This window comes from Cupressus sempervirens, chromosome 10, assembly GCF_028749045.1.
Source record: "Cupressus sempervirens isolate cs-2001-9-10 chromosome 10, ASM2874904v1, whole genome shotgun sequence".
Lineage (NCBI taxonomy): Eukaryota > Viridiplantae > Streptophyta > Pinopsida > Cupressales > Cupressaceae > Cupressus > Cupressus sempervirens.
The window spans coordinates 347,782,852-347,810,672 of NC_143127.1; the positions used below are offsets into that span (position 1 = coordinate 347,782,852).

The 27,821-nt window shown below is 33.0% G+C and overlaps 1 pseudogene; it reads right to left on the bottom strand.

Annotated features, from left to right (window-relative positions):
- Positions 1-6,274: 6,274 nt before the first annotated feature.
- LOC149534017 (rhamnogalacturonate lyase B-like) overlaps positions 6,275-27,821 on the bottom strand; it is an 88,909-nt pseudogene continuing 67,362 nt past the window's right edge.

Consider the following 27,821-nt stretch of genomic DNA (forward strand, 5'->3'; position numbering starts at 1 on the left):
AGTCCTTAAGGAAAACATTGTCCCCATTGAGGGATCTAATTGAAAGATGAACAAAAGGAAGTCATGACCTCCTTGACCATCTACAAAAGATTGTATTGAATCATTGTTTATGTGTGTGCAAAATGAGCAACAAGGAGTTGCACACAAAATGAGAAGTAAGAAATGGAAACTCCACAACTACACATGAATACATGTTGATCTCACCTCCTAAATCATTAGCACCAATTAATTTAGTGCTCTACTAAATTAATCTCAAAGGTTTCTATTTTTTAGTTTTTGAATTAAAAACAAGTAGCAAGTTATTTTTTGACCATAATTCTATCATATAGGCTCAAAATTGGGCAAAACATATTGTCAAAAAGCTAATTTTAGTGAAAATATAAATCTAGTAGTGGTTTGACCAAATTGTTTACGTTTTCTTTGTTCCAAGCCTCTAAATTTAGGTTTATTTTTTACAAATTTGGTGCCATAACTTGAGAAAATGAACTCCATTTTTTGAGCTCCACAAATCTTTGTAAATCTCTTAGAATCCTCTACATAGATATTTGGTCTCCTTTTGTAGAGTTTTGATCAGGCGTACATTGTTCTTAGAACTATTTATTTTGAGATTTCTTGGCTATCTAGTTGCAAGAGTGTTTATGTACCTCATAGTTGCAGATATTGAATATGATGAATTTTACTCTATCTCTTTAGCCTTCTTCTCCATGAGGTGCATCTTCCTTAAAAATAATTCAGAAGAACTTAGGCGACCCTAGCATTTTTTGTGGCTAGGTAGGATGTTCAATTTATAGGAGTTGGAAAAGACTATTCCTTAGAGGAGATCGTGAAGTGGCATCATATTTCAACTCCCCATTCTTATTCATCATGGACAAGAAAAGGTCACAATATTTCTACACGAGACTTATCTTCATATTCTTCTTAGTGATAAAGAGTTTCAATGGACCTATCAAGCCCTATCTTTGTCAACATTATGGAGGGATTTCTATTTTTTTTCCAACACTTCTTTGGTTTTATAGTTGATTATTTCTTTAGACTATAGGTGTCTGTATTTACAACTAGCACTTTGTTCTTGTATTGTTGAGTCATTCAAGCCTCTAATATGATTTCATGTGCCATCTACACCTTCAAATAACATATTTTTTCTATTTGTTTTCCGCCTTCTCACTGTTCAAGTAGTGTCATTGGGGACACTCATGTAGATTATTATCTACTATCTCTTTGGCTAATAAATGTTTTTCCTTTGTTTTTTGTCTACTCATTGTTCAAGTAGTGTTTTTTGGGGGGCACTAGTACATATTGATTATGTTCATTATCTTGGTTTCAAAGGAGGCTCTTCATTCAACACTATAAAATTTTTAATTCAATAGGTGTCCACATTCTTTGTCCCAAAGGGTGCTCTTTTTCATTTCATGTAGTTGCATCTCCTACTTTTGGAGAGGGGCTTCTTCCCTTGTGGGTTTTCTCTTTTTTCTTCACTTTTAGAGAGTTTCATTGTATTTGGGTACTTAATCAAGCTTTTGTTGTTGGGACTCGTCCATGCATTTCATATATAATTTTTTGTCTCCCTAATTTTCATTTAAGGGGGTTGTTTTTGATTAAGTAAAATAGGTTTTAATGGGTGTGTGAAACCCAATAGTTAGCAAAAGAAATTGACATTAAGTCTAGAACATGAAACAAATAACAAAGAAACAACAGGCCAAAGAAGGCCAGGAGAACATGACAAAAAAATCCTCTAAAAGAGCAGGCTAGCATATCAACTAGAAACTAAAGGAAAACCTGAGAAGCCAGGGGTTCCAGTTAGGAAGCAGTATTCTTGACCAACTCAACATCCTTGAGTTCCAACATTTCCATAGTCTCAACCATGTCACTGATCATCTGAATGTCATTAGGAGAATCTTTCCTATCCCTCTCCTTGATGCTCAATCTAGTTCTACTGCTAGGGCCCTCTTCTTGTGGGTGGACTTCCTCTTTTCTATCCTTGTTATGCCCATTTCCCTTCTCCTCTTTGACCACTATGCTAACCTCCATCATATTGTGTAGTTGTTTCATATTATCATTTAAAGATTTGATAATTTGGAAGCTCTGGTTAGCAATGTTGTAGAGAGAGCTCTACATTCTATCCATCCTTTTTTCCACCTCAGTGACCCTATTATCTAGATTGTTGATTCTATCAGTCCCAACACCCCCCTCCATCCTTTCTAGCCCCTGAAACCTATTTTAAATCTCCTTAGTATCGTGAAAAATTCACTTGATTAACTGAAAGTTGTCCACCATGCTATTCCTGGCATTATTGAGGACATTCATCTCCACTTCCCTGGCATTCTCACTGAGAATCACCATGGTCGGATCAATGAGCTCATCTAGATGAATTCTGCAATCATTACCCTCCAAAAACCTTACCAGAATCCTAATTAGCATTAGTGTTGTTGCCTCTTCTATTCTTGGTTGGGCTGTCCACCTTCCTATGAACTAGGACATTGCTTGTAAGCTCCTTTTTCACATTGATATCCTCCTCCATATCCATACCCTCATCCTCCTAATTGTAGTCATCTGCAGAATTAACATCAATTTTAATATTTTTACTTGCTGAGCCTTTCTCGACCTTGATGATATTCTTGTTGGGTTCACTTTTCTTCTTGTTTTTCCCCAAATCCCTAATAATCTTAGCAACCTCCTTAATTTAAGGGGGCTGTTATAGTATGCACATTAGTTTCTTTAGACACATTTACATACATTGCATTAATTGATTATGCACAGATGTAGAATATTCTCATACATTTTACTATGCATAATTAAAGCATGTATTTGCACATTCATATTCTAGCTTACTTCACTACACAAGTATTATTTTAGCTCAGTCTAATTTCATTATGCATATTGTACATATCATGCACCTCTAGTTTACATATCTAATTTTTAATTTTTAGATTGAGTTAGAAATTTTATTTTTAGCATTATTGCTTTCTATCAAAGAAATAGATCTCTTCATTGAAATTTAACTTGTAATTGTGTGATCTAGAAAATTGTTATGCTTTTTCTTTTGAGGAATATAACAATTATTTTCTTGGTACCTTTGCTTGTGGAAGGTGTTTTCATTTTTTGTTTGATCTTAGGTGCTTGTGTTGGTTATTCAACATGACATTAGACCATGGATCAACAAATCCCTTGTTTTCAAATTGTAATGCTTCTGCTTTTAGAAGTTATAGAAAGTGTTTTCTTGCTTCCCTTGTATGTGGATGGTGTTAATTTGTTGTGTAATCCTTGGTTCTTGTGTTGCAAACTTCAAAAAAAAATCTATTTTGATGAATGTTGTTTCATTATCCATTCTCCCCATCAACTAACCATTATCCATTCTTCCCATAAACTAATATTTTTCAGTTCTTAATAACTATTTTTTTCTTTCATAAAATTTCATCTTTGATCCAAGATTCTTCTTCTTATTTTGAGAAAGAATTCATGTCATTAATGTAGAAATAATCTCCTGAGGGGGAATCCTACCTCTATCCCTTGATATATCGAGGCATCATTTTTACTTTTCTTTTTCTTCAGAAAAATGAAGACACTAGAAATTGTCCAATACTTGCTAGTGACATTTTCACTAATTATTCCTCTAAATTAATTAATTTTATTATTATATAACTAAGCTAACATTATTCTTATAATTCAATTCAAATTCCACATTTCTCTTCATCATATTTTTCATTAAATAAATTATAATAACTGAATTATCTTAGTTTCTTCTAAAATTAATTAATTAGTTAATTTTCACACAATAATCAAACAGTCTTTATTATTTTATTCCTTTTTCCTCTCTCAATATTAAATAAATAATTTTACTAATTCTTCTTCTACCCTTTGAATACTTCATTTAATTTATTAACTTAATCTTCAATAATTATATAATTCTTAAATTTATTTAACTATTCACTTTTCAAAATAACTTCTAAAAACAAATAAAATCTTTATTTTTGTTATTTATTTAATGCACATGAGTTAAGTATTTATTTATGTAATGTATTTCTTTATTCTTCTTACATTCTCAATTAAACAATTATTTACTGCTAACTAAATCTTAAGTTCCACCCTCTAACTAGTACTCCCTCTTAGTTCCATTGTTTTAATGCCCAATCAATTATCTTAAAAAATCAATCAATTCAATTTAACTCCCATTCAATTTAAGTTCCACTCTTAATCAAATAATTGTTATCTTACAATCAATAATTGATTAATATCCATGAAGTCTACATAAGGAATCATGATATCATATCATTAGCAATTGTGGCCTTTGAATTTGTGTTCTTTCATAGTGTGATAACAATGCTACAACTTTGAGAGCCAATCCAATACAACACAAAAAGAGAAGAACAATAAACTTGTATCTTGCAAGGATTTAACACAGGTTTTTTTTTATTCTTCTATTGATTACAATTGATAATTGATAATTTATTTTGAGCTTGTGGCTTCTCACCTAGTCATTTGCATTTATGTTCTCCAATTTTCTCTTGTTATAATTAGTACACATTTGGCCCCTTAATATTGATGTGAGGTGTATAGAAGTACCAAAAAATGATGTTATTAATGCTTTCATGTTCTAAGATGAGGTGAATTAATCACTATATACAAGGATGGCAAATAGTCAATTACTTTGCTTATAATTTTTTGAAACTTTAATGTATCTATATATGTAATCATTTAATAACTTAGTTGGTTGATTGAAAATTAATAACTATATACAAGGATGACAAATGGTCAAGTATTTTGCCCAATTTTTTTTGGGGCTTTAATGTATATATAGGTGGTAACTATTTAATAACTTAGTTGGTTGATTGTGAACTATTATGCTTTGATATTAGTTGAGAGCTATTAGAGAGGGAGATGGACATGTCAAAACAATTGATTAGTGAGTAGAGGCACATGGCATTTTTTTTGGGGAAGTTACAAATAAAAAGTCATGTGTAATTTAAAACTAACCATTTTCTTATCATTCATATAGTGATGGTGGTATTAAGGGAGGAATTCCTAGGTGAATATTGATGTTTTCTCTATGGTTATGACCATGCTACTATATGCATAGGAGACTAAGGAAATAGTTAAAAATAATTTTCTAGAAGCTAATATAGTAAGGGCTAATGTGGAAGATCAACAATATGCTAGAGATTGTGAAAATAGGTAAATTTGGAATTCTACTATCCAAAGATTATTATGTGTTCATATGAATGAGTTGTGAAGTAGGAACACATTTTCTCATCCACTCTTTAGAGTTTCCTCTCTTCTCTTGCAAAGGAAGTTGATAATGGAGTGAAGAATCATTTTCCTTCAAAAGATGTTGGAGATGTTTCTAAAGGTGACATTATGTGGATTTAGATATACCTAAAGGAGACAGAATTTGTTGGAGATAATGAACAAGATGACAAGGAATTTGGAGTGGAAATTAAAGAAGTTATGGATACTATGAGCATGGACATGATGGAGGAGAAGGATAAATACCATGTAGCTTATAAACCATACTACCCAATAAAGGCTTGGCTAATAGCCATGAAGTTGGAGAAGATAAGATTATGAGCATGGATTTGATGAAACAATATTTTTTTTTTTTGACATATAATAACTCATGTCTCTTATTCCAGTAATTGTTATAAGGTAAGGTCAAATACATATTTAAGAATATTTATGTTTTTCATAGGGAAACCCTTTTGTCATCTTCAAATCATTTGTTAAGGGATTGGATCTTTTTGCAAATGCATGTACTAGAGTGCAATGTGATAGTTGATTAGTTTAAGATGGAAGAAAAGCACAAACATACATGTAGATGCAATACCTTTTTAATATATTAATATAAATGGTAAGTTCCACATTTTCTATTTATTGATTAAAAAATATTTTAAATGAATTATTTATGAACTTCAAAAATGTGATTTATATAAAAAAAATTAGTCTTTCCATTTATATAATTATAATTTTTGTAAATCCAATTTCGATGTAAAAAAAACTCAAAATAATCAATACATGATGTTCAAAATATTAATTTCATTTCAAACTTTACCCTTTTAGAGAAGTGGTCAAAAGTCTTTTACATTATTATTCATATTTATATCTTTACTCAAAGTATGATAAATTGAATTCTTTCTTTGTAAAATGTTTTTCAATCAGAAGAATTTAAATTTACTTACAATTTAAAAAAGTGATACAAAGAACTATTAAAATCAAAGAACCAACCTTGGTTTTTATTTGTACCATTTTATTTAAAAATAATAAATTTGGAGTTTGCTTACAATTATTTTGAGCTATGCTCAGGTCCCTCTAGTCATATATAATCATATACAATGCCCTTGAATGCATTATCATGGGACTTTTGGGTGATAAATAGTGTATTATCTCCTTTTACCAACCAATTAGGACTTACTGACACACTTAAGAATTGGTAAAATCCATGGATTCCATGTCGAGCTATTGCATTGTCGAGCCCATTTAATGTGGCCTCAAAATGATATCGACCTGATGGATCATTGAATAATACCTTCAAAATTTTAAGAATATTTACATTAGGTTTGGAAAATAATATCAAAAGTTAAATATTAATATTGTTTATTAATATATTTATTAAGTAGCTAAGCATATGTTATACACAAAGTTAAGTTTACCTCAAGATGTGCATGAGTTTGAGATGCAATTACTATTTGCAATGTATAAAATCCCTCATTAATCAAGTTCTCAAGTTTGAACTTGAGTTGCCACGTTGTTGCTATATATCTTCCATCACGATTTAACCTGAGAAGACATTATCATTAATATTAAGTAAGAACAAAAATAAATAACTCCATTTGTATTAAAATAATATATTTTCAATTCACTCATAAATTTTGAAGAATAAACAAGATTCATGGAACATTTGATGATATAATTGATCAATATAATTAAATTAAATTATAATTATTTAAAAAATATCCCTTCTTTGTCAATATTAGAAGTTCTGAATTTTATAGATTATGGCAGATTCAAATAAATAGACATACATAATAATGACAAATATATTTTGATCTAAATTTACTAATACAAAATAGTTAGTATGAAGGTTAATAACTAATGAGCTTCGTTGCTATATAGGATGAATTTTATTTTAATAATAATATCAATAAATATTGATTTAAATTTAACATAGAAAACCATATCAACAAATGAGAAAGTTGAATAGATAATAAATAAGGTGAATTTTAATTTCACAATATTAAAAAAATAGAAATAGAAATAGATACAATAGAAGTATAGAAATGAAAGTAGTAAAGTGTGATACATAGATAGTTTATTTTTAGAGTTTATTAAGGAGATTCAAATAATTTTATTGAGAATCGATCCATAGTAGGAGGTTTTTATTATTTTGGAATAACTTAAATTAGGATATATTGAATTATATGTATTGTTATAATAAATTTTTAAATTAAAACAAGATTAATATTTTGGATATGAATATGAGAGCTATTAGTTACACAAGGATTCAAAAAGCACATTGTTTAGTGTGTTTTACTTGGGATAGATATTTTTCAATAGTAATAGCTCTTATTTAACATAAAGAGTGAAGAATAATATTGTTCCATAAATCATAGTTGTTATAATTGAGGTTTAGATGAAAATATTATAATACTCAATTGTGACTAAGTATGATTTTTTAATTGAGATATTTTACAATAATCTCTAATTATTTTTTCAACACAATAATATCAAATATAAGTCAAAACTCTATGAATAATTAAACTAATTTTGAATGAAATATTTTTTTCCCCCTTAATATCAATCGTAATTAAATTGGCAAATCATTTACTTTAATCTAAAATTGAATAAAATGTGGAGAAAACAAGTCCCAAGGATATCTTTCCTCCTAGAAATGTCTCCAGACAAAACCTTTTCGAAAACACCCATTCTAGCATTTGACAAATTAGAGCCAACTTGCTAATATAAGTTTTTGAACCTAAAACAATATTTAGCAAATGTGTACATGCTAGTTTGCATCCAAATGCTAGGTTGTTTTTGAAGATTTGTTTTATGTGTGGAATGGTAACATGAACTATACGAGTCTCTAAGTAACTTCCTCATTCACATAATCACTGAATGCTTTTTTGGACATTTTATTAAATACCACTCATTTAGATTGATGACCAAATTGAAACACCTAAATGTGCATTAGAGTTTATTATGGTGAGTTCTTCATTGTTTAAAGGTTCTCTTTGAAATAATTGCTTAAAGTATTAATTAATTATTATTTGATGAGATTAATTATTAATATCTGTTAAGCTTGAGTAGACTCAAACTGAACACCTCTTTGATGAGAGACTCATAATTTACTGTTGTGTTGTAGGTTCTCTCTCTCTCTCTCTCTCTCTCTCTCTCTCTCTCTATATATATATATATATATATATATATATATATATATATATATATATATATATACACACACACACACACACACTATTTCTCAAAGCATCCAATTTAATGTCTAGATATAATCTTTTAATTTGATATAAAATTTGTGAATGTTTGAAGAAAGAGGTTCAAAACACCCTTAAAATAAACTTATTGAAAGTGAATATTAATGGTTTGAAGTATTCTACAATGACAAAAATGGTAGAATATAAAGACATAATAGTAAATAAAATAATTTAAGAGTAAAACAAAAACCTTCATAAAAAACTTACCTAAGACTAGGCAAGCAATAAAAGTGGGTATAACTAGAGAGGTCATATGTTTTGGACAACTAGAATATTTAGGGCTTTCGAAAAATGGAGGATTTATTAAAGAATTTAAAAGCTATTAGATTTCTACAATCTATGTGATTTTTGGATTTGACTGTGATCAATGTTTTAGATCCATACGCTCTTGTATCATGATGATGGATCTTGTAGTGTGATGTAAAGATTAATAATAAAATCCAATCTAGACATCTCATGGACATTTGGACTAAATGAATGAATCTTCACAACGTTCACGAGACCACCAGTCTAAGGGACCAAGAGAAAATTAATTAACCCACATGTTAAAATTTATCCAAGTAGACTTTTTTGTTATGGATCCACATTAATCAAGTTGTTGTAATTTATCCAAATAGACCTTTTTGTTGTGGATCCACATTAATCAAGTTGTTGTTTTGTGTAATCTTGACTCTTCAAAAAGTTAATTCCAACTAACTGTAAGTTGTCTTTTTATTAATTGCAAAACATATTCATTAACTACACATTCTTTGATATAATGTCACTCCATATCCACCACTCCTTTGTTGTGATAATTATACTTTTTTCCCCTCCTGCACCTCTTTGGGAACTTTCTATCTACTAGTTTCCTCTCAAATGACTAGACTTGGTCCTCACTTGAACAATTAATATTTTGGTTTTCCCATCATAGATCCTAAATATTTTTTATCATTGTTATTTGGTGTGGGTTAAATTATTTAACAAAGTAAGTTTTTTTTTTCTACTTGTCCATTTTGTCCTCATGATAGTCCTAAATATCTCTAACACCCATATTTTTAGTCTCTTTATTAGTGTTTCAACACTTATAGAGATTTATGTTAACCACTTTCTATTTTGTTTCTTCCACATTTATTTCTACATTCTAACTCTTCTTCAACCAATATCTTAGGCCAACAATGTTTATCCATATTACTCACATTTTAAAAGTACTTAAGCAAGCAAATGATGGCTAAGAGTTCTATGAGAACATACCAGTCTCCACCAAAATAATCTCTTCAGAAACCATAGACTCGATCTTGAGGTTACTTGTGATAAGATGTTTTTGGATTCTTTCTATTTGACGTCATTTATGATTTGAGATTTTACTCCCCCAAACCTCACAACTGTAAAGAATAACCAGAACCACCAAAAGACCCAAGAGAGTCTTCTTAGTCTTCCAATTTCAAAACTCATCTTTATTACATTTTCTGGAGAAAGGAAGAGGCCTCCCATCTCCCCTATATTTTTTTGATTTTCATGTCTCCAAACTTAGTCACAATGGAAATCAATTCCTAGATGTTTGTACTCATCCACAACCTCTAATAAGGTGCTCGCAAATATAAAAGTGTGTTGCTGCTTTTTCTTTCTTAGATAAAAGATCATAACCATTGTCTTAGAGATTTTAACTTGCACCCTTATTTCTAAGTGAAAGAGTTCCAGACTTTTAAAATGTTCTCTCAAACCTTGAGTAGATTTAGCAATAGGATTAAGGTCATCAACATACATAAGTAGTTTTGCAATATACCTTGCCAAACATATGCCTTCTTCATTGACCTTGTTTAACCACTTTTCTAATTTATCAATGTAAAGACCAAACACAACAAGTGGTAAAGAACACCTTTATTGACACCAATGTCACTCCAAAAGTGACATCCCCTCTTTAGTTCTACTATAACTTATCTCTACAAATGACATCAAAATGGAAAAACAATGAAACTCTTCTCCTCCTTATTTTTCCCCACCCTTTTTCAAAAAATTTACTTCTATTCTTAAAATTCAAAAAAATTCTTTGAAGGATGCAATGATGAACTGTAGAATGGGTTGGAAGAACTGCCTAAGTCTGGTAGAGTTGCTGAAGTAGTGAACTATCGCAAAGTCATGATTGATTGAACTTTGTTATGGAAATTTTTTGTAAAATCATTTAGACAAGACATAAGGGGAAATTTTTTTTTACTATAATAAAGAATTGAACCCCACTTCTAGTCATGATGAAAAGGCCTATATAAGGACACCTATTAAATGGAGAGAAAACATGCTTATAGCTCAACTCAAAACTAGTTCTCACCAACTGAATGTGAAACTAGTAGATGATATATTCCAAAAGAAGAGTGGGCATACAAAACATGTTTATTCTGTAATATGGGGGTGGTGGAGATGGAGCACCACTTTTTCATGGAGTGCTCGACATATAGTGACCTAAGATCTAGGTAGGCTGAGATCTTAGAGAAAAGAGACTTGAACTACTTATCTGAGTAGAATCAGTTGAGGAGAACAATGATCCTGATTATCAAAATTCATCGACAGAGAGATGAGCTAATCAAAAGTTTACATCTAGATTAATTTTCCCCTAGTTTGAGGGTGGGTGCTATGTGCGAGTTCCATAGTTTTCCTTGGCCCCATGGACGTTATTAAAATCTTTCATTTCATTTCAGTGCCATGCGGATGAAAGTGCAACACACTAGAGGGATTTAGAGGGATTGTTCTTGACCAAGGGGAGTGCTTTATTACAAGATATTAAATCATAGGGTAAGTGTGAGTTTGTTGGAAAAAACCCCCAAATTTTAGCTCCTTTAAGAGTATGCAATAGGCAATTGCTTTCTAGTTGTGGTGGTGATGTTGCAACTCGTGGTGCAAGAACGTTTCAAGTTCAATTGCCCAAATCTAGGATTTATTAGGTCTAAAAATTAATTATTGTTCTTGGGAGCTTACCATGGAAATATCTATAGCTTTACCTTCATCTATCTTTTTTGAAGACCCATTCATGGATTTTGCTGGTATTTCTCCCACGTCATAAGCGGGAATGGAGGGCATTAAAAACTATGCTTGAGGAACAACGCTTCTGCATAATCACAACTTAGAAAAACACGGATATTTCCAACTACAATATCACGATACCTTCCATGTACAGGAAATTCAAAACAACCCATTTGGAATGCTGGACACTACAATATTCTAGGTTTATCACCTAGGAGGTTTTGCTTGATTTGAGTTATTTTCTTAAAATTTTCTTCTCTAAAATATACTCAGATATGATAGATTTGGTTTCTCCATGAGATTGAACTATTAGGGTGTTCTTTGAGTGGTACCCATAGAAAGCACAAGCTTGGTTAAGGAAAGTTTTCAATGGTATGATTTAGTACAATGAGTGTTGCAACTTCTGTTATCACTCTTGGCAATATATTTTGAGTATTTTCTACTACAAAATAATGTTAAAGTTTACATACATATAGTTTTGATATTGCTTTAGTTTGTGTTTTTTTTATGTTTGGCACAAAAAATGTAGAAAAGAAGAAAGAAGGAAATATTGATTCTTATAGACTGCTTGGTCTGCCATCTACAATTTTTCTTCTTGGTTCTTTCTTTTGCATTCCAATGATGGATCATGTAGTGTGATAGGAAACATAGATCCTAAAATTTATTATACAATCAAATCTAAAATATTTAATGTATTTATTCTTATAGTCTACAATATCAGGCAGTCGACATTTAGGCAACACTTAACTAGTACTAGGTTTAGTTTGACTTGGTGATGTGAGGTGAATTTATTATTATTAGCTCTTTAAATAGACATAATTTGTGTATATCTTATCTAAGACAGCTGTGTTATGGTATCTGCATAATCATTAAACTTCAAATTTAATTGGTACACATCAACCAGAAAAAATTGTACAAGAATTCATAAGTTATGAAAAATGCCATTTAATTTATCATTGCCTTCCCTCTACCTCTCATCAAATCTCAAAGGAAGATAAAATAATATAATATTATAAGCTAAGATGCTTATAGTGGGGTGAAGATCTATATCTTTCACTCCCCTCTCTACATTGGCCACATTTCCAAATTACCTTTTTTTATAATAAGCCATATGCTTCTTAACTTAGTTACTAGATTTGTGTATCAGACCCTGGATCTAGATTCGAGTCAAGATCCACACATGAATCCATGATGATCTAGGTAGGGTCTGTGATCCTACCTATGGATCTGACTACAGATCCTGATGGATCCACAAGAAAGATCAAGAATACTACCTAGATTCTTGAGGATCCACCACAGATCCGTGCAAATCCACATCAAAGGAGGCATGAAAAAGATTAAAAAATCGGCCCAGTCAATTTTTAATTTTTAATTTTTTTGTCCAAACACTAAAACTGACCCTCTAAGTCATTATGAAAGTTCATTTACACTCACATTTGCTCTCTATTTTTCTCTTTCATTTTGCTCTCTCATAGTTGCTAGTTTGAAGTAAAGTGCTTGGATTTGAAGGAGATCAGTTGTGGAGCTCCAAATACCTTGCAAGAAGTGTTTAAGGTATGCATTTCAAACATATTTTTGAGTTCTTTCATAGATTATTGATTTATTTCTAGTTTTCCAAATTTTCAAGTTTTTGTGTAAGTGTGAAGCACGGTTTTCTTTCATTTTTTTTCTAGATTGCAAGAATAGAACAATGAGTAGTCAAGGCTTAGTGGGTGGGACTGGATCACCAAGCTTCAAAATTGACAAGGGGTTTCCTTTATGGAGACACACAACAAGAGTCACACAATGTTCTAGGGGGTGGGGGATACATATGGAAATGTAATTATTGCAATGTAAAACATAGAAGCTCCTATTCTTGAGTGAAACTACATTTTTTGGGCCCTATGGGTGAAGGAATTAACATGTGTCAGGGTAGTGATAAGAAGGGATTACCAATTGCAAAAATAGTAGCATTAGCAAAAGAGCAAGAGGATGCTGATAGAACATTTGTAAAAGAAAAACACGGTGCTTCTAAAAGAACAAATACACCAGAACCACCATCCAATCAAACAAGCACAAGACCACATCCTTTTTTCCCCATGCCAACTACAAATAATGAAGATGTAGACCCATATCCACTCACCTACAAGAGAGGCCCACTATTTAGGGCATTCCAAAATGAAGTTAGAGACATTGCTAATCACAAAATTGGATGTTGTTTAATTGCAAATGGTGTTTCATTTAATTTTGTGAGATCACCTTATTTTAGGGAGATGGTGCAAGCAATATATGAAGCACCCCATGGTTACAAACCACCTAGTTATGAGAAGTTTCGCACTACCATATTACATGATGAGAGGAAATCTGTAGAGGCTAAACTTTAACCAATAAGAGATTCTTGGGTTCAATCAGGTGTGTCTATTATTTAGATGGATGGAAAGATTGTAGAAACTGTCCATTGATCAATATTATTGTTGTATGACCTAAGGGGGCAATGTTCTTGAAGGTAGTTGATTGTGAAGGGCAAGTGAAAGATTCAAAATTTACTTTAAGAATTCTCATTAATGCCATAGAGTCAATGGGTCTTGATAATGTTGTCCGAGTGGTCATGGAAAATGCAAAAGTTTGCAGGTCTATAGGGATAATTGTAGTCTAGATATAATCCTATCTTTTGGACACCATGCACCGTCCACTCTCAATTTGGTGATGAAAGTAATTGGCACAAAAATAGATTGGGTGAAAAAGATATACGAGGAAGTTGAAGAGATTCAAATGTTTGTGACAAATCACCACATGTCACAAACAATTTTTAGGAATTTCTTGAACTTGGAATTATTGAAGGTAAATTTTTATACTTAATATTCAATTATATATTATTAGATTCCATAATAATTTTTTGTTGTTGTTGTTGTTTACATTAACATGTTTTAATTTTAAAATATATTACTAACTTGAGTTTAACATGTTCTTAGGTTGCTGAAACCCGCTTTGCCTCTCACACAATTGTCTTTAGATGACTTGTGAAGCTAAAAGAAGCATTGAAACATATGGTCATTATCCCCCAATGGGACATTTGGAAGAATTCCAATACAAAAAGGGCCTTAAATGTGAGAAGAATGATACTAGATGGGGATTGGTGGGGTCTTGTGACTTATGTGTTGGAATTCACTGAACTAATAATGGCAATGCTTCACTTTGCAGACAATGATGAGCCATGCCTTAGGGATATTTATTATTCCATGGACACTATGTTGAAAAAAATTAAAATGGTAAGTTCTATGCTCTTTTACAACAATTTTTTTATTTGAGAGATATCTCGATTCTAAAGTTTAAATTGACATAATCACTAATTATAATTATTATTCATATCTCATATCCTTGGTTATACAGAGGAGGGAGAATGATCTTGAGGACACCCTTTACAGCAAGGTGGAAAGAATTGTTCATCATTGATGGAACAAGATGACCACACCTTTGCACCTCCTTGCATATGCTTTATCCCTAAGGTACTGTAGTGCTTATCAAATGTTTGTGCTTATGTTATCCAATATTTTTGCTATTGATATTTGATAGTGTTCAATTGTTTTTTGTTATCCCTAGCTACTATAGTGCATATGTACTTTTCCTTCCAGGTAGAGTGCCACCATTTAGAGATGTAGAGGTTGCAAATGGGTATAAGAGGGCACTAGATAAATATTCCAAGATCTAGAGATTGGGGCAATTGTGAGGAGTGAACTTGTTGTTTTGATCTCAGGTGGAAATTTTCACCCTACTGCTATAGCAAACCAAAGCAGGATGGATGCCATCAAATGGTTGTACCTTCATGGGCAAGCCTTAATGTACCTCCAACCTCTTGCCATAAAGGTCCTATCCCAAGTAAGTTTGTAAAATTTAGCACCTAAAGTTGATTTCTTAAGCTTAAGGTTAACACTCTCAATTCCTTGAATTTATCTTGATTGTTGTATTGATAATTTTTAACTTCTCTTTAGGTTGCCAGCTCTTTTGCAGCTAAGTGAAATTGGAGTACTTACTTCACTCCTTTATCCAATTAGTCAAATGCAACTGATTGGCTCCAAAAAAAGTAGACCTTGTGTTCATTCACAACAATTTGTGCTTGTTGTCATGGAAGGATCCAATGTACAAGAAGGGGCCCGAAAAGATTTGGGATGTAGCACTCGAGACTCCTGATTTAGATATGACCATTTAGGATCTTGCTAGATCCACTTTGATTGATGTGGATGATGAGGAGGATGATTATGAGTTCACAATCCCCTCTACAACTAGTGGTTTGGGTTCCTCTACTGATATAGATGCAACACTTGCAACTCATCAGTACCCCTCCAATGTAGATTTTCTTGAAAGTCCATTTGATGATAAAATAAAAAACTTTAGTATTGATTCTTGAATATTTTATGAGTAAATCATGTTACAAAATTTAAGTTTAATGATTGATATTTTGAATGTTACAAACTTTCAATTTTGGTAATTCAATGTGGATGTGTTGATTATCTTTATAATCATGAAAACAGATTAATTATCAAGTATAGTAGATTCATAGATGCATACTAGAGTAATAGATTCATACTATGAAATGATTTAGTTTTATAATTATGTATATATATGCATGAATCCTCCATGGATTATAATTAGGAAAAAAATTCCTGAATCAAAGGATTTGATTCACGTGCCCGAATTAGATTTATGTCACGAATTGGCAACTAACATTTTTAACAGAAAAATCATGAAGCTCCAAGTGTATTCCCATATATCATTTGTCTCTAAGTTATATTTTCACTTTTAGCAAAGGGAGGTAAGAACAATTAATTTTGAATTTCTTCAATCTTTCTTTATTGAAATGGCATTTTTTATGCAATGTTTACACTGACGGCTGGAATTGGATGATGCTCAATTAAATGGACTATTTCAAAAAAATGCAGTCAAAAATACATATGATATATGATATAACTCCAATTTTTGTTTGCATTAAGGAAACAACACAATTACTGTTAGTTTAGACTATTCTAGGATTTGAGTCCCACTTTATATATCTAGTATATATTTGTGATCATGTGCTAGACATGTGTCAAGGAACTAGAGCCATGATTCTTCCAACCTTTTTTCTCTTTGTAATTTGTTGGATGATCATTGAGTTGCATCAATCAACTTCTTGATATCAAACACTATCAAAGACAATAGACATGCCCTAGAGTTGAAAGAAAACACAATTCAAGACAACAAATTATTTACTTCTTTTAAGCACTAAATTTGACTCACTATTGATTTGATCTTTAAGAATGTCTTCTTATAATAATGAATGTTTGATGATGATAAAAGAGATGATTAGAATTATTACAAAATTTTTTATTTAAATAATAGCACATGATATTAAATCACACAAATATCTTTTTAATCAGCATTGAGTAGGAAATAAGGGGGCTAGTCTAAAAGATTTGAATTTTTAACCTTACCCTATGACAAGAAACAAGTTGGATCATGTAGCTAATGACTATCTAGGGATTCATGATGATGAATTTGGTGTAGAGAGTAATTTACATTTTTCATCCTTTTGAGCTCTTATGGAGATATTTCATTGCCTTCTGTATTTGTTTATTCATTTTGATATAGTGCATGGATCTACTACACTTCACTTTGGAGCAAAATACTGGATTGTATCTATCTATCTCTGAGAATTTTTTTCATTTTATACTAAAGTTTCTCGATCCAAACATGCATATTAGCTCATTGGTTTGAACTAATTCAAGTGTAGGGTGATTCTTGTGGGCAGAATTTTCTGTCAATATTTTATTTGTTAATTTTTATTTCATGGTCCTAGCAGCTCCATAACTGACTATATCCCAGTCACTAGAGATGGTATAGGATTTATACCTCAAGCCAACATTGTTTAATATTCTCCAAAATCTATTTCTCCCTTTATCAAAATCCAAACATCCTCCTTTAAAAAATCTTTTACCAACACAAATGTTAATGGGGATCGAGTGTGGGAAAACCAATCATGGTAGTCAACTCAGAGATTTTGCAGCTTGTGTTGCTAGTTGTGCACAGGCTTCATCGGTACAGGTAGGATAGTATGGGGATAAGTTATCGAAGGGTTAGGAGGAAAGTAAAGATTCAGAGGATGGGGACCCATGGGTGGTGGGTTTCCCATCAAACTAAGTGGGAAGATGCAATCATGTGATGGAGGCAACTCTAAAGCCGCTAAAGAAAAAGCTAGTAGTTCACCCTTGGTTGTCTCTTTTTGTTATTAAGCCAAATGGTAATTTTGTCTTCCTACAAGTCAAATAATTTTTTTGATCCATCTTTTGATTTGTTTGCCATTTCTATCCCTAACCCAATTATAGACTATAACACTTCTTCTAGGGCTCTATTGCTGGTTGGTGAATTTATGGGTCCTATACCCAACATTGATGTCATGAGGGCTTTCACCAAGAAGAAATGGCTGCTAAAGGGCTAGATAGATATTGTTTCTATTCCAAAAGGCTTCTTATCTTTCGCCTTTGCTTGTGAAGAAGACCTTTTTGATGTTTTATGTGGTGGACCATGGGTTATTGGGAAGTTAGCTCTAGCTCTTGAAAAATGGTCCCCAAAACTAGATTTGAATGACACTATCTTTCCCTCAGCTCCAAACAAGGTTAGACTTCCTAGGTTGCCACTGGAGAATTGGAATAAGGATTTTTTTAAGGGTTTAGGGAGCTCATTTAGAGAACTCTTATCTATTGACCCTACGACTGCCTCTAAATCAAGGTTAGTCTATGATAGGATTTGTGTTTGCATTGATCAATTCATTGATCTCCCTCAGTTTGTTGAAATTGTTTCAAAGATGGGTAAATGACCCCAATCTATTGAGTTTGAGACATTGCCTTTTAACGCTTTTATGCAAAAAGACTAGACATTGGGCTAAAAGATGTCCTCAAAGGGTGAAGAAGGAGAAAGGTCCAAAATAGTTTGATAAAAAAGTGCTTGGAAGGAAAAGAGGGTTAACAAAGCCTATGAGAGGGGGTACATGGAGTGAGGATACATTTCAAACCAACCTTAGAATAGTAGGCCCACCCAACCTATGGAATGCACTATTGTTCCCACCAAACCACCCCTTACAATAGTAGGCACCCTTTTGTAGGTTCATGTAGACGCACCATGCCTTTGTAGTTCCCAATATTGATCAGGGCCCCCCTTCCCATAGAACCAATTCCTTGCCCCCTTACCCCCCTATATGATAAACCATACTATTCTAAAGGGGGGAGGGGTGGAAATATGCACATTCTCCATTCTAGGATGTATTAGGGCACTTTTGCACTGCCATAACCACCTGCCCCTAAATAGGCTAGGTGGTGGTTGGGTAGGTAGGTTCATCATAGTGGTAGATATTTTTGTGATGAAGTTTCTTGTATTAGGTCACTTATGCACCACTATAACCACCTACCTCTGTTAAGATGGGTAGGCAGGTTGTGGTGGAGGATGGAGCAAAGGAGAACTTGGTTGAGAATTAACCTAAGTGTCCTCCCCTAAACCCTAATGTCACCATGGGAGAAATGAGATGGAAGAGAAGGTTCCTCAGGTTAAGAAATTCATTAGGTCCAGAGCCACTTATAAATACAATGTGTGTGGGATAGGTTGGCTCTTTACTAGAAAGAAATCAACACCAGTCTCTAGAGGAAGGAGAAATTTCTAAAAGTGTAGGATCCCTAGATAAGGTAGACACTTATTATAGTTTTCCATGAAGGGTGGAGGATTCACAACATAATAACGAGAACATGTTGCCTTCGATGGGCTTGGATGATTGCTAACCATGTAATTAATTGAGGGGTGTATTTTCCTTGCATTCTTCTGACATCGATTTGTAGGAGCATATGAGATCTACTTGTCTTGACCTTCATATTAGGTCATAATTGAGGTGATGACTTTAAGGAAAATAAAGAAAACCATAAGAAGGTTGAAAATAGAGTGGATGAAGAAGAATCTTGGATGAAAGTTGGAATAAGAAAGGAAAGAAGGGGGGGAGAGCCAACATTTGGTCTCTTCTTCCTGAAGTGGGGTTTCCATGAGAAATCAAATCAAGGCTAATGTTGGTACTCCTAATGCTAGTAGGAAGTCAACAAGATATCTTAGAGAGAATTAGTGTAAACAAAATATTATGGATGGTTGGCAGATGACCATTCGAGATGTATGTTCCCCATCAAAGAAATGAAGATAATCTCATGTAACATAAGGGGGCTACATGGCTCCCATAAACAAGATGTTCTTCAAAACATGTTTAGAGACCACAAGCTTGATATTATGCTGATCTAGGAAACTAAGATGTCAAATGAGAAGGTTGAAATAGTCATGGTTTTCAAAAACTATGGAGTTGCTGGTAGCAGTTTGGAGGGAGCCTCTGGTAGAATTGTTGTTTTTTGGAATCTAAACTATATAAAAGGCGATCCATTGATAGTTGATGAGAATATTTTGGAATTGATATTTTTAATATTATTACTATAAGGTTTCACCTTGTTAGAGATGAATTCACCTAGTTACCCTATAATATCTATGAACCTAAAGCCATAATTGCAAGAGGCAAATTTTGGAATAGGCTAGCTTCTTGCAAGCATAACTTTTTGCACGATTGTTAGATGATCATGGGAGATGTTAACACCTCCCTAAAAGATAATGAAAATTTTGGAGGATCCTAGACTCAAACAAACATCAAGTTAGATCTTAAGGATTTTATAAATCAACAAGCTTTATTTGATGTTGACCTTCGAGATGCCTAATTATGCCCAGACTAATAGAAGGATTAGGAATGATTTGATTCAAGTGCTTCTAGACTATGCTCTCATCTCAAATGAATGGATGGTAAAGTATTTATGCACTTGCAATGCTCTTTTCAGAATTGATTATGATCATTTTCCAATCTCTTTTGTTGCAGATGCGGTTAATGGTAAGAGAAATTTGGCCTTTATGTTTGAGAAAATGTGGTTACTAGACCCTAATTTGGAGGGTAGTATTAAGAAGTGGTGGAATATTGATGTTGATGGGTCTACTATGTTTAAAGTAGCTAAGAAGCTAAGATTTCTAAAGGGGAAAGTTAGAAGGTGGAACAAGGATGTTTTTGGGGATAATTTTTGCCACAAAGGTAGATATTAAGTTAAATCTCAAATACATCCGAAACAAAATCTAAGGTAATGGGTATAGTATGGATTTTATGACTAGGGAGAATGATATAATGGTCAAATACCATGATATCATTGCTAAGGTGGAGGTTATTTGGCAAGCAATGATCTTGTGCTGTTTGGGTGGCGGCCAATGACAAAAACACTAGATTTTTCCACATGACAACCCTCAAACATAGAGCAATTAATAAAGTATCATATGTTTCTACCAAGAGGGGGAAGTTGGTGAAAGAGGAGGAAATCTAGGGAGAAATTTTTTTCTTCTCTTCTTTGCTTACTACTGAAACCAACTTGATTTTGCAAGATCAAAATACATTGCTTTCTACAATTTTGTCTATACAAGGGGGGAGAAAAATGAATTTCTCACTATTATCCCCTCCATAAATGAGTTTAAGAGTATTTTCTTCTCATTTTAAGGGGAGAAAGCCCCCAACTTGGATGACTTTCCAATGTTGTTCTTCCAAATTTTTGGGCATATAGTGGAAAATGATGTTACTAATGCGGCCAAGGAGTTCTTCGGATCTAGAAGCTTATTGAAGGAGATTAATTTTACATTCCTTGTGTTCATTACTAAAAGACTAGGTGCAAACACCCTAGTCGGTTTTCAATCTATTACCTTGGTTGGTTTTCAACCTATTAGTGTGTGTAATTATTTTTACAAAATCTTTTCTAATGTTTTGACTTGTAGGATTCTTACTTTGTTGCCTTCTATTATTTGTTAGCAAAATAGTTTCATCTTTGGGATGCAGATTCATGACTCCATTATTTTGGTGTAGGAAAATATTCATTCCTTGGAGGTCTAGAACAAATAGGGGTTCCTAATGAAGCTAGATATATCCACAGCCTATGATCGTGTAGAGTGGTATTTTTTATGCAAAATCTTCTAAGCATCTGGAGTTGGTGAAAGGGTTCTATAGCTCATTTGTGCTTCATCTTCATCTATAATTGTTAACTATTTTCCCTCTCATTTTTCAATCCTTCTAGAGGCCAATGGAAGGGGATCCTATTTCTCCTATCTAGTTTTCTATTATGCTGAAAGTCTTAAAAGATATTTGCAAAAATTAGTTCTTGAAGGCAACCTTTAGGGCCTTAGGTTGTCTTCTTCTAATTTGACTTTCTCTCATCAACCGCTTGTTGCTAATACTATAATGACAGGTTCCTCTATAGTGAGGGAGGCTAGAAAGATGGAGGAGTCATTAAATATCTATAGTAGGGCAATGGAATAACTTATAAACTAGGACAAAAGCTCTCTTTTCTTCATCAACAAACTTGAGGTGAGACAAACAAAGATTTCTGATATTGTGGGGTGTGCAATTGCTACTCTTCCTACATCATATCTAGGCCTCTATCTTAGATTGAAACCCACTAATGCTTTCTAGAACACTCTAATAGATAGATTCTATAAGAACTTTTCTGATTGGAAGGGTACATTGCTAAGTTAGGTTGGAAAATCTAACTCTTAAAAGATTGTCTTCAAAATTTGTTGGTGTATCCTCTAAGCCTCTTTAGGATCCATGTGAAGTTTTTTGATATTATTAAGAGGATTAAAAAAAAATTCCTTTAGAGGGGTGTGGAAAAAAAAAATTGCTTGTGGCTTCTTATGTTGGACAATGTTTGTAAACCAAAAAAGTGGGTTGTCTTGGAATCAGGAGTATAAGGTCTTTTGATAAGGCATTGTTAGCAAAACAAATTTGGAGAACCTTTGGAGAAACTAGGGAATGAAATTAGATTTGGAGAAGTACTTTTTCTACAAGTCCTCTCTGGACAAGTTCATTAATTCTCCTATTATTGTCAACGAATCCTTTTGTTGGAACAATATCCAAAAGTTAAGTGTATTACTGCCCTTGGTATGAGATGGACAGTTGGGAATGGTAGAATTTTTTTATTTTTGGGAAGATAGTTGGCTTTCTAATCAGCCTTTGAGAAACCTTCCTCCCATTTTGTTCTTCATGGATTGTTGCAAGGCTTCCTTTGGCACTTGGGTGAGAGGGTATTGGTAGGGTCAGAATAAGGTTCAACTCCGAGCTATTGATGATGCTCTTTCTCCAATTCAGTCCTCATTCAATATTTGTGTTAATAAAGATGATGTAGAAGATTCTTTTATTTGGTTTAGTACTTGTAAAGGAAGGTTCTTGGTGTCTTCTACTACCTCTTTTCTTTCTTAGTCCTATGATTTGTCTCCTTTTTGGGCCAAGTCTTGGGTGATGTTTCTTATTCCTAATATATATATATATATATAACTGGCTTTTTTCTTTAGAATAAAGTCCTCACTACTAGAAATATTTGGAAAAAGATGATTTCAAATTCCCAACACATGCTATTTATGCTTGGAGGCTAATGAATCTAGTCCCCATCTTTTATTCCATTGTATCTTCTCTAGGGAGATATGGTCCAGAATTTTCCAAAGGTGTAAATTTGAATCTTTGCTAGTTTTTTCTTGGGTCTATTCAAGATTTCTTTTTGCAATTGTGTGCTACATTTCACCTAATTATGTGCTAAAGGCTCTTTGGGCTATTAGTGCTCATGAGATTTGGGGTCTTGTGAAAGAACACAATAACATGATATTAATAGAGATTGCTTCACCCCCCAAAATGGTTGTTGAGAAAATATTTAGGGCTACCAAAGTCCCATGCAAGGTTGAAGGACATCAGAATATCAAAATATTGGAATGTCAATATTGATATCTCTATCTTTGGGCAAGGTCAAGAAGGATAGAGAAGGTTTGGTTTAGCTTTTTCCTCTGTAGGGTTGGGTTAAAGTTAATTATTATGGGGGGCTAAGGGGAATCCTGAGCCAACTGGGTGTGGGATAATGGTAAGAAATGAAAATGACATTTTTATTGTTGCAGCGGTAGTTCCCTTAGGAGTTTAGTCCAACCAACTTATAGAGGCCATGGGTGCCTTCCAAATTGTAACATTTTTGGGTGCTTAAATTGTAGAAAAAATTGGATAGAAGGAGATTCCAACAATATTATAAAATGTTTGAAAGAGGAACATAAAGAAGGTCTATTGATCATATGATTTATGATTCAATAGCTATTATTCAAATCTCTGAAATGTGGCACATTACCCATTCCTATTGCAAGACCAATAAGATGGCATATGGCCTCGCCAACCTTGGTGTCTAACTTCAAGGTATAAATAAAACTTGGGAAGGGGAGAGTAAATTGAATGATGACATTATCTCTCTTCTAAGAGTAAAGTTTGAAAAATCCCAATTAATGATGGAGATGACGCATGGTAATATTAAAATCAGTGTTGGAGGTGGAGTTTGTCCTACATGATAAAGGACCATTATTGTTAGTTTTACCTTACATGTTTTGTGGGCAATTTGTGTTTTATTTGGGTTTTTTTTGTTTTGCTTAACATAACTCAAAATTTTAATTTTTTTGCTTTCAATTCTGATAATTCAAAGATGGGTGGAGAGCTAAAAAAAGTAGAACCTGCAACCTTATGATGAGTGGAAAAATGACACCAAGGAAAGTTGGGGTGAACCCTACTTTGAGAAGATCGACAACTATGATAAGAGGGTCACCCAGATCTTCATTTAGGAGGGGAAGAATGTGTTGGCTAAATTTTTAATATGTCACTGACTATGACATACAAAATTGTGACTTTAGGAAAAATTTCATGATATTTCTCTCTCCTCTCAGCAATAGGGGAGGCTCCCTTCTTACCATAGGTGCCTTCAATAGGAACTTAACTAAAATTACAAAAAAGATGGTTCTCTTGATCAATTCCCCTTTTTTCAAGAATGATTTGCATACAACTATAACTTTCCAACTTAACAAAAATTGCTTTATTGCTATGATAATATCAGTGACCCTGGAATTGATGTAAGAATAACACCAGAGACAACAATTTACTTTTTACATTTTGTGAAACAAAAATAGGAATCCAAAGTCTCATGCATTTGTCTTGAATAAGGATTCAAGAAGAATAAATAGTAAGGTACAAAGTCTCTTATAGATACTCTCAAATTTAATACAAAACACTTACAGTTGAAGTCCAAAGTCTTCAACTCTAAGTAATTGCAACCTTTACTATCTATTAAAATTTGTCCTCCTGTAGCACAAAATATTCAAGAGTTCAAATTGGCTCTAAATGCAATAGGCAGCTCAAAGTTTGCATGATTAAATTCAAATCGCTCTTGATTAAAGCTCTAAAAATCACAATCAAAATCCAAAAAATGTCGTCACATAGCACCCTGAATCAACACAAAGTTTGAAAGCAAGTTGCCTCTTTTATTGATAGAAATCTGATTTACATGCAAGCACAAAGTCTTATTAGAGTGCATAGTATAAATTGGCAGAATTTTCTCACCTTTTCAAAAGATGATTATTTACAATGAGCTCCCTCCTTTATATAGGAAAATAGGAGAGAGAAAGGTGGAGGGAAAAGAGGAAATCTTTAACCACCTTGACTTATTCTCTAACAAACTTCTAACTAACTAGTTTGACTTATTCAAAGTTGCATGCCTAATGTGATTGCAACTTGACTACATGTTACAACTTTGCACGTAATACTATCACATGCAATTATATCCCATTTTTTCATTACATGTAATATGTCAATTACAAATATAAGATACATGATGAAAATAATCCAAGTTCCAGACATGACATGACTTTTATTACATTATCCTTTTTCTGTCTCCAAGTTGCTATAAGATGCTCAATGGTTAGTGTGCTTGGGTTTGGTGGAAGCTCTTGAATTAGAACATGAAATTGCATCCTTGCTTGCTCTATAGTGCAATGGTTATTGTCTCTTGAAAAACACATTTTTTTCTTTTCATCTCCATTTTGAAAAAAATTTATGCATTCAATCATTCTCTCATCTCATTGGAAGCTCCATTATGTGACCGCTCTTGCTTTACATTCCTCTTTCTTCTTTGCATCTCTGGGGTTATGCATGTTGTCTTTATTGAGTTTCTAGAAAAACCAACATATGTTCTTTCAAGCATAGATGGGTCCATTTCTCTCTTTTGATGTGTAAAAACATGGATTTGTGGAAATTATGAATAGGAAAAGTGTATGGGATGATTGCAGAGAGTGAATGAACAAATGAGCTAAGCTCGGATTAACTGAAAATTGAGTAGAAAAACCAAAAAAAAGATTTTTTGGGTGCATTACACATGAAAATAGAAAACTCTAAAATGCATAAATGAGGAGTAAAACATAGTGGAATGGAAACATAACATGCTTTTAATAGGTGTAAGTCATACTATGTATTTGGCAAGGATGTGAGAAATTCTTTTTCAACCATAGGGCAGCCATATAGAGGTTTATAAAATGAATGATAAAGACTTATACTTGCATTCACATGAGGGGAAATAAAGAGCTTGCCTTTTCCTTAGAATGAGATTTTCCCCTGACTACATATGAAAGTAAGTGAGACTTTGCACATGAAACTTACAGAAATAAATGAAAGATTAGAAGAAGCAACTTGACATATACAAAAAAAATGCAAAAATGAAAATGGAAATGACGAGACTTGCATACACAACATAAAAAGTATATACAACAAAAACCTTATGAAAAATAACAAGGAGTCATACCCTTTTATCGAGAGGCAAGGGAAGAAGTTGTTTTAAACACTTTTGAAAAATTTGAAAATGCGAAAGAGATTTCTTGGATTTAGAAAGATTGTATGATGAAGTAAAATTAGTAGCTTGCCAAGTGTAGGAAGTTAGAGCAAAAAATTGGATCATTTTAGCAACCGTTTAGACCAAGCAATGTGCAATATGCAAAGAGTTTAAAATGCAGTGTTCAAAGCATATCAAGTGATTTAAAAGACTTGAATGCAAGATAGGAAGGATAGGAAATGCTTTCAAACTTACCTTGATCCAAACACTTGTTGTTTTATTGGTGTAAATTGTTAAAAACTAGAGCAGTTTTGAGCAAAAACATGACCTAGATGGGTTTAGAAATAAAGAAAACACTCAAAAAACTCCCTTTTTGAGTAGCCCAATGTGTTTTTTGGGTGATTTTAGGTGAAAGAGACCAAGTATCACTGAAAATATGAGCATTTGAAGGCTGCAAAATCCATTTTTGGAGAAAAATGCACAAAAAGTGAAGTTTTGAGAGCCAAAACATTTGTTTTTGAGCTAAAAATTGCCACTTTAAGGTGTTCAATCAAAAAGCCTCATATTATGAAGTAAAATGCACTTTTTGGTCACATTTTCATGTTCAAAACATATGCAATGGCTAGAAAAATTGCCATTTTGGATTTTACTTCACTATAAGCCATAAAAATAGGTGTTTAGAAGCCATTTACATATTTAAATGATATGCAAATGGGTCTAAAATTGCTACTCTTTCTTAAATGCATTTTTGGAAGTGAAAAACATATTTAAAACTACTTGTTATTGCATGAAAAATCACCACTTATGATCTTTAAGTTAAAAATGAGATTTTTCAATGCATATACATGTTCTTTTAGCATTTAAAACACATGTAATGGGGTTAAAATCTACCACTTCTAGTTTTGGTCTATAGAAATGGGTTTTCTTTTACAAAAAACATATGCAGTAGTGTCAAAAAACACCACTTTTGGTTTACTTTGAAAACTCACTTAAAACATGTATTTTGCATGTTATAATAACAAGTAAATCGATCCTAGGGTCGATACAAACAAATGGCCAATTGCTCTCAAGAAGAGGAGGATGATACCAACTCTGATGAGAGTGACAAGAATTTGAGGGATGGTATGGATAAGGGGAAAGAGGAGACAAATAAAGATGTGGAGAAATGGGATGATACCCTTGATGGTACCTGAGACTTTGAGGCAGAACATAGTACTAAGGACCCCTTCCTTGACCCCACACATGTCTCTACCACCATCACCCTACCTTCCACTATCAACCAAGAGCACCCCAATGTCACCAATACCTCCCTCGACACTATTTCATCCTTGATTGGTAAAAGGGGTTAGGAGAACCATAAATGCCATGCTAACATTTCTGATGTGTAGGTTAAGCAAAACCACCTAGAGAATTGTAGTAGGACCCTAAAGCTACAAACTAAGGAGAATGAACTTATTACCTGCAAGGAACACAAGGAGTTGATGGATAGGTGCATGGTGATGGAAGAGGGATTCAACCTTTTCTCCAAGTTCACTCTCAAAGTGATACACGACGACTACCACTCTTCAACTGTTGGCTAATAACTCGGAGGAGGAGAACGGTGGAAAGGAGGACAGGAAGCTTC